Below are 9,049 nucleotides of genomic sequence, written 5' to 3' on the forward strand. Positions count from 1 at the left end.
AATCCGGGATATGCAACATAATGAGTACCGAAAGATTTTAGGAACAAAGGGGACTCACATATTGTAGACACGGCAACTGGCGTACTTTAGTTCGGTGGCAGGCTTGGCTCATGACGCATTCCGCAATAAGTTCGTAATGTGCCTTGACTCAATTTGGCAGACTCGGCACATAGCCCGGCACTGCATATCTCTAGCAGCCGAACTAGAGGTTGGTCAGGCGGCCAGACTTGATAATGAGTACGCGAGTGAATGACAAACGTGCACGCTCAGGATTTGGATTGGGTTGGAAAACGTTTATCGGCTAGATGACGGCAGTCTCTGTCGCTGGTCAACAACCAAGAGCGAGTATTTTGTTCCCCCAGCCAAGCGCGAAGAAGGGCGCATCTACGTTCCAAGTGTAACACACACACACACACACACGCGCACGCGCACGCACACGCACACGCACACGCACACGCACACGCACGCACGCACGCACGCACGCACATATATATATATATATATATATATATATATATATATATATATATATATATATATATATATGGTGTTTCTTTAATCCTTACAGATTGGTTGGATCTGAAGTAAATGAGTTACTTCGTAGTTCGTAGGTGACAGCTGGCGAGAAATACTGAAAGGGCCCCGGAATTGTTTTTGGAGCTTTTTCGCATTTTCCGGGCTGGCGGGACGCCGGACGTTGTCCAAACAAGAACCTCTCCGCCGTGTGGCGAATGATTTGTTGTTGTTGTGATGCAAGCGTGCGAATACGTGAGAGCTGTCGGACTTCTTCAGCCCGGTAGAGAACGTCTTGGGCGTAATTATGGAGAGAAGAATCTTCTATATATGGCAACAATGTGTCAATGGTAGATAACGGCTCGCGAGCATATAGGAGATAATAGACAGTTTTAGTGGATCGTACGTTAAAGCCTTGCGTACGCAATAAAATTGCGGGTCGGGAGTGCGCGTGCGCAGTACGCAATAGAAGAGCTAGCGTATTGCGTACGCAGGCAACGCTGGGGATTTTGCGTGGCGGGCTAGCGGGCTCTGCGGGACGTTCTCGAGAGATCTCGGACCCAACGAGAGCGCCAGTTTCAAGATGGCGGTTACCTCGACTGGCGCAGCAAAGGCGACGTGGTGTTTTCGAGGTTCTGTGTTACGTGAAATTGCGTGGTGTTCAGCTCGGCAATTCTTTCCGGGACCTACGGAGGTCGAATCAGATCGCCGTGCAGCTGAAGGAGTGCACAGTGAAAATGTTCGCCGCTTAAAATGTGCGTCAACACTGCGATCTGCTCAACGCTAAGCCTATTCGCACAGTTCATCGCCGACGGACGAGCGACTCTAAAAGAAATCGCCGAAGTTCTCGCTATGTACTGGACATCAGTAGGTCGTGAATTTCATTCCGCGATAGCATTGATAAAAGGTGCCGTTTCAAAGGGAAGATTGACGGAGGCTCCGTGATCGAATTTGGCTACGCACTCTTAAGCCCGGCTCAGACAGTTGCGTTTCACTGCGTTTGACTGCGTTGCGGCAGCGAGAAACCAGGACATCCCTGCTACTTATATCACAAGCTAAGATGATTCTTTGAATTGGATTGCACGCTTCACACGAAGCACAGATGTGCCGGTGAGTCGCTTTCGGTTCTCGACGCAACGCAGTCAAACGCACTCAAACGCAAGTGTCTGAACCGGCCTTTACTCGTAGCCTCTGTACCCCGCAGAAAAGCGCGCTTGACGAGGCAGCTGCGGCTTGGTTTAATTTGAAATAAAATCATTGGACACGTTTTCATTTTCAATATTTCTTTCCAGGAGCATGGTTGCGCTATAAGCAAAAGGAATTCTGCAGCTCTAGCAAATTTAACCAGGATCATGCGCGGTGTTCACTCGAAAACGTAACGCACAACTAAATTCGGTCCGAGCAGGTCATTTTTAGCGTACGCTATACTATTGCGTATTGCGTACGTAAGAGCCAGCAACGCTATACTAAAACTGTCTAATAAGGGGAGTAACCAGTAGTGGCTTGACGGCTGGTGTTACAGGCGTATGTAACGTAGAGCAAAGCAAAATCCCAGTTGTCCTGTTCGTCAGTAATATACATGGACATCATATCGGCTAGCGCAGGGGTGGCCAGGCTGGCCTGGCCTAAGAGCCGCAAACAAAACCACGGAACTTCCAAGAGCCGCGGAAGGGGGGGGGGGGGGGGGGGGGTGCAAACTTGACTTTTGTTTAGAGACTGACTGTACGTATGGGGGCACAAGGATGTACGACTGTAAGTATGGGGGTACAAGGCTGCCAAACTGCAAGCTGCGGTGTGCTTTATTCTGAAACATTTTCTTTTTTTTTCCTGGGGAAACGCGATTAATTTTTTCTTTAGACAGGTGTGAAAAGGTTCAATGAGAGCGACAGTACTTGCGACTGGGTTGGCGACGACAAGAATTGCGACGACTGCCGACTGGGGTGGTAGGAGTAGAAATCATGTTCAATGTCAAGAACGGCCAGTGGTGCTTCAAAATGTTCATTACCGTCCTCTGAAGGGCTGAGATGAATTTCACGATTCGCATAGCCAATGAAGGCGGTGGTTGAAGATAAGGAATCCCATCCAAGGTTGACGTCCGCGATGCAACTTGTGAGGACAGTGAACAGCATAACATATCGACTACGGCCTGCCTTCACTGACGTGGAACAGTACCTGAGCGGCTGGACCAATTCGCCGTTACCCATATGTAACAGGTGTCCACTGGAGGGGGGCGTAAGTACTTTACACAAGTGTCGTCCGAGGCGTTTAGGAATACACGATTTGGCTGCACCAGTGTCTATTAGAGCATGAAATGTTTGCCGTCCAATTTCCACAGTCATGTTAGTCGGTCCCACAAATGGAGGATGTTCCACAAATTGTGCAGGTGCAGCCTGATCTCCATTGTCGATGCAGGCTGCGGTGTTCAGTTTGATTGGTGGGAGGTGGAAGGCATAGCGTCACTGAAGGGCGAAATGGAACGGCGACAAGCAGGATAAGGCGAGGGTGAACCACCACGGCGGGCTTCAGCTGGCACGACAGGACTTGGAGAGCGGCGGTCATAAGGGGCTCGTCCGGCGTTAATGTTGGAGGGAGGGAGACCGTAGGGGTGTTGGCGAAAGGCCGGGAAGCGAAGTTATCACCGCGGTGAGTACTGTAGGAGTAACTGTTGTCTTCGTTGTTACCGTGGTATTGGTTCCGAGAAGCGGAGCGATTAGTGTCCCCCATGCGGCGGCGGCAATGCCGGAGAATATGGCAAGAGGTGTGGCAGTAAAAGCATACTGGCCGGTTATCGTCGGTTCTCCAGATATCCGTTCGGCGACGCGTCTGTTGGGTCTGCCAGGGTGTCGCAGTGGGTGCTGTTGCAAATGCTTGGTAGGCGCAGAACGGTGTGGGGGGAGGTGCTGTTAGTAGACAGATGGAGGTTTGCCCAAGGGCTCTAGGACAGCACGAAGTTCGTCACGGACAGTGGACGTGATGTCATGAGTTTGACCGGGTGGTTGCAAAACGGGCGACGCTGTGCGCTGCTGGCTTAGAAAGAAACGCAGCTCTTCCCGGATGATGGTCCGTATCAAGGTCGACAGACTGGTGTCGGTGTGTAATCCTGAAGACACCTCAGGGAGGCGCTCAAAAGGTCTTTTAAGAATTCGAGCGTTGTCTAATTCCTCGTACTTTCGACATTCTGACACGAGATGGGCCACTGTTTTCGGAGATCTCGGGGCGACGATGGAAAAAAGTTCTTGTGATAGGCCCTTGAAACGATGACGGATCTTGTCATTTTCATTCATCTGGGGATCCACTCGGTGGCACAGTCGGAGAACATCCTCAATGTATGCTGTGGATGACTCGGCTGTCGATTGGTACCGGTGCAGCAATTGGTCTTGTGCCCTTTGTTTGCGATGTTCCGGCTGGCCAAAAGCGTCAGCGAAAGATGTCTTGAATCCGTCCCAGGAATTTATTAGCTCTTCGTGGTTATCGTACCATCGAAGGGCTGTATCCTTTAGAAAAAAAAAAATACGACATTGGCTAACTTAAAGCAATCGTCCCATCCTTTGTGCTGGCTCACCCGTTCATAGCTTTTAAGCCAGTCTTCGACGTCTGAATCGGCGTTTTCAGTGAATATCTCAGGGTCCCGCTGGCGGTGTTTGATGGTTACGGTGGGCGCGCGGGGCCTCGTCGTCAGGCAGGCTGGGTTGCCGGGCGGTACGACCTCTGCGGTGCGCCAGGTCTTGGCGGGGAGTGCGAAAGATAGGGTGTTGCTGACCTCCACCAAACTTGATGCCTGTTGATGAATAGATGGGGTTTATACAATGAGCGAGGAACGATTACAGTGGTGTCGCCAATATGACGGTTCGAGCAACGGCCGAGCACGCACGAGCTGTAGCGCTGCACGAGATCTGCGGGCACCGGTCGAAATCTAGCTTCTTCTTTCATCCTAACAATATATATATATATATATATATATATATATATATATATATATATATATATATATATATATATATATATATATATATATATATATATATATATATATATATATATATATATGCAGGGTGTTTCAGAGAACTCAGGCCAAATCGCTCCTGCGAAAACTACTCATTGCAACGAAAAAAGGCTTGTGGCGTTTTGGTCCTGGGCTAGGGGCCCATTTAGGAAAATTACTGAAGTCCAGGATAATGAAGTTTTTAATTATTTTTGCGTAATTAACTTTTTAGTATTGCGTTTAAGGCCACGGTCCCACTGAATGTGGCAGTTTAGGTACTTTTTGGCAGGTCATTACTCATCTCCTTTTAAACACTGCTTTGTGGGATTGATGTCTTTCGAAAGGCAATGCAATCCTCTTTCATTTGATATTATGTATGTGTTGGTTTTTATTGTTCACGCGCGTTTGTAGCGTTGCGAATATGATGGCGCGGACCCTCACTTGCTCCGCTAGTTCATGTTTTATGAACGATCCATTAAAGATAGCACGGTTCCAATATAGCAGTTTTGTTAAGATGATGTCGGAGCAGAATGTAACGATACACTTTTTTGATATTTGCACTACTTTGTTTTTTTCATCCCTCCAAATATTGCCCTAAAATTGACATGTTTCAGCACAAATATTTTTTTAATGACAAGCGCTAGGGCAATGAGATTAGCTACAGATGTAGTGCTTATAATTGGTAATATGCAGAAAAAAAATTATTATTGTGTAAAATTTTTTGTTTAGATATTTTATATAAAACGAAGCACTTTTTTGAGCTTCGATTCATGGTACTTCAAATGCCGCTGAGGAAATAATTAAACTATGATAAAATCTTTTATGACATTAAGAGCTAAAATGATTGACCAATAGGTGGACGATGGCTTTTTTTCATTTTCAAAGTCATAATACTCCAGGAGCTCTTCGAACTTACCTGTTTTTGACGCATATCTTTTTTGGACATCAAACAGATTTATTGGCTTCTAATAACATTTATTGTTTGGAATAGATATACATTGGGATGTATTAAATTTTCACAATGATCTTGCTTTGGTTTCTTAATAGGTGTAGAGCTTAGCTAATTTTAAAAACAATTAAAAACTGTTTGGATGTTTTGTTGCGCTACCTGGCGGACGGCAGACAAACTGCTGATTTCTAGTGTTCAAAAAATTTCCGTGGGCGGCGTTGGCGTCTGTATCATCATCAATCTCCGTGTCTTTTTACCTTCACATTTAAAAAATATATTGGAAGATTTACTGTCGATAAATGAATGGTTTAAGTACTGGGTCAGGTTAATAAATCTAAGACGAATAATTACACACGCGTAGCGTGATATAATGTGTTCATTATTCGATATGATTGAAATCAATAAACAATAGAGACGAAGAGGAAAATAATACACCCGAGTTCACTTCATGCCTAGAGTCACTAAATGAGTTTTAAAGTATCGGCACTCCGTTCTCCAAAATTGTTTTGGGCGCTGCCATTTTGGGTCTTGTTCAGAGCAAACGCAACTGCCGATCGCCATGATCCAAAAGTACGACTTCCTCAGCATTAGATGCGGTGCTAGGAAGCTGATGCAATATTGCAATGCCCTGTCGCGGGTTGTTTAAACATTTGTGGGGGACGAAAAAGCGTTTACTGTGATTTTAGATAAAGCTTCAGGTAGCTGGCAACCATGATTTTAACCCACAATATGGCCAAGTGTCGTTACTCTGAACCGTAGCTAATTTACTGGCACAAGCGGGAACAATGAGGAAGAGGCAGGTGTCAAAAGGTAGTGGCTTGTAGAATCCACGGTGCTTACGTCATGGCCCCTCCAGGTATTACAAGCCTCTTGAACAAGAGCATGAATAGTGTCATTAAATAAGCTACGCGTCAGAGTAGCGAATCTTGGCCATATTGTGGCTTAAAATCATGGTTGCCAGTTATTTGAAGCTTTATCTGAAATCACAAGAAACGCTTTTCCGTCCTCCACTTTAAACAGCATGCGACAAAGCAAAGCAACATTACATGAGCTTCCTAACACCGATTCTAATGCTGAGGATGTCGCACTTTTGAATCATGACGATCGGCAGTTAGGCCTGCTCTGCACAAGCACCAGAATGGCGGCGTTTACAACACTGTCGGGGAAGAGAGTGCCGATACTCTAAGCGCAGATAATTTATTTGCTCTAGTTCCCGCGAAACTCCTTTTCCCTGACTGAAACTGAAAGTAACTATGAATAATACACCATTATCATAGCTTATTTAGTTATAACCAACCATACATAATGAGAGGAGGAAGCGGCCGGGTAGGAGAAACGCGGGTTTTATGTGCGACCGTTCTAACCGTCTCAAAAGAGAGAACGCGCGAGCTTGCGCTGGTTTAAAAAAAGGCATCCAAAGAAAAGAGGCGGCACGCTGTGCTCTTTGCTATTATGCGTCTAATTGCAAAATTGTTGTGTGTATGTTTATACAGCCGGAAGTTAGTCCGCCTTAGTGGGCGTCTGACTCTCAGCTGTAGATGAGCAATTTAGCCAGTGCGGTTAACGTGCACCACGCAGTACACGACCGCACGCCGGTACGATGCTCTTCCAGATCGAAACGGGCAGGGGCGGGGTGGTTTCTGCAGCGCGAGCTTTCGCTCCAAGTGCTCCGAGCTGGTGTGCGCTAGACCATGCACTCGGCCACCGACCCCCCCCCCCCCCCCCCCCCCTTTTGTGCGTCTAATTTATATACAGGTATAAGTATTTGAAGATCGACGATGGACGTCGATCGTCTCGAGGTAATGTAACGCAATAACATTATATACATAATAAACGTGTTGAAGGACTGAACGACTCAATTTTTCAATTCTTGGATTGTAATATGGCGGTAGCCTATTGTACTTACTGTTGATGAAGAGCAATATGAGGTGACGAGGTAATGATGAAATGATGAGGCTCTATAAGGACAACGACATTAGTGGGTGTCGAACCACAACGTACAGTGCCAGAATTGTTTCAAGTATCGTGTACCCAAAGACTTTCTTCACCCGCAACAGAATATGGTAGAATCTACAACTGTACGTGGAACAGGAAAACTGCACTGTGCAGAAGTGCGGCTTATACGTTAATAGGAGGGACGGATTTCTAGCAGCATTCCCTGATTGACTACTTAGAACAAATGGCCTCGTTGACGTAAAGTGTCACCGTTCTAAAAGATTCTTGAAGCATACTTAAACCGCAAAAGAGTATGAGGCGAAAAATAAGAAAAAGGAGCCTGGTGTGAAAGGTCCAAATCACTACCAGAGCTTCTACTATCAAATACAAGGGCAGTTACACAATACACAAAGAGAGTTTTGTTATTTAGTTATATTTACACTCAAGGGCATTGATATCCAACGTATTCAGAGAGATGACACCTTCTGGTCAACCAACGTAAAGTCTTTTCTACTCAAGTTTTACATGGAAGGCCCGACTTCCGCTGAAATTTCTTACGTAGACGAGTTGTCCGACCGAATAAACTGCAATTACTCCCGATCTGGGAATCTCTCGATCTTCGTCCGAACGCCATAGTATCATGAGATTGAGAGGTGTGACTCTTCGTCCGCCGAATATTGCTTCGGCGGGTGTTTTTACCGTGTAAGATGAGACCGGGTCGTGTGCTGCTGGAACAACAACCTGGCGATTCTTCACTGAACTGCTTCTTCCGTAAGCTTCAAAACGGCTTTTTTTTTTTCGCACACCATCTGTTCTGCATGCCCGTTAGTTGCAGGATGGTATGGTGCACTAATGTGATGCCTGATGCCGGTTTATTTTTTTTCTTAAAAAACTTGTTTATTTTGTTTCAAGCAAGATTTGGCGCGTTATCAGAGAAAAGTATTTTCGGTAGGGCAAAAGTAGGTAAAAGAGACCGTAGAACGTCAATGACGTGTTTGGACGTCGTGGCAGGCATCGTGTAAACTTCCAGCCACTTAGAGTACGGATCGCCCATGACTACGCAGATGCGGACATGTTTCGCCACCCACCGATTTAATAGTGGATCGTTTTCAGTTACTGTTCATGATGGGGTTGGACTCAAAGAAGACTTCGAGTCTTTCCAGAAAGTTAGCCCAGGTGCCAGGACTTTTGTCGAAAGCGGTAAGTGTTCGAAACGTCGACAACGTCGGTAGCCACGTGTTGTGCTTGACACTGGACACTTACCATTCGCTGAGAAAAGACTTGCTTGTTCGTCTGCCACGAGTCGTCCGATATCAGGTCATTACCGCAACACCATCTCCCGACAAGAACGCATGTCCATAGTTAGCAATCTCGTGAAGTTATAAATTCCCGAACGCTCATAACTTACCGTCGCTAAACGCCGTTCATTCATAGCGTCATCATTGAAAATAAACGTCTTCCTATTTCTTCTGATGGTTTCATCATATTCCTCCTAAGCTGTACTTACAACATTATGTGTGTCGGTACTTCGGAAATTATTGCAACGGCGTGTGTTTTCTGGGAACCCCCTATAATGTAACAACCTTTACAACATCTTCCTGACCCCGTGAAACAAATATTTTGTGATTTTTTTTTAGTCGTCATTAAAATGGTGAGGTAAGTACCGTAAA

This window comes from Ixodes scapularis, unplaced genomic scaffold (genome assembly GCF_016920785.2).
Source record: "Ixodes scapularis isolate PalLabHiFi unplaced genomic scaffold, ASM1692078v2 PGA_scaffold10__122_contigs__length_95168666, whole genome shotgun sequence".
Classification (NCBI taxonomy): Eukaryota; Metazoa; Arthropoda; class Arachnida; order Ixodida; family Ixodidae; genus Ixodes; species Ixodes scapularis.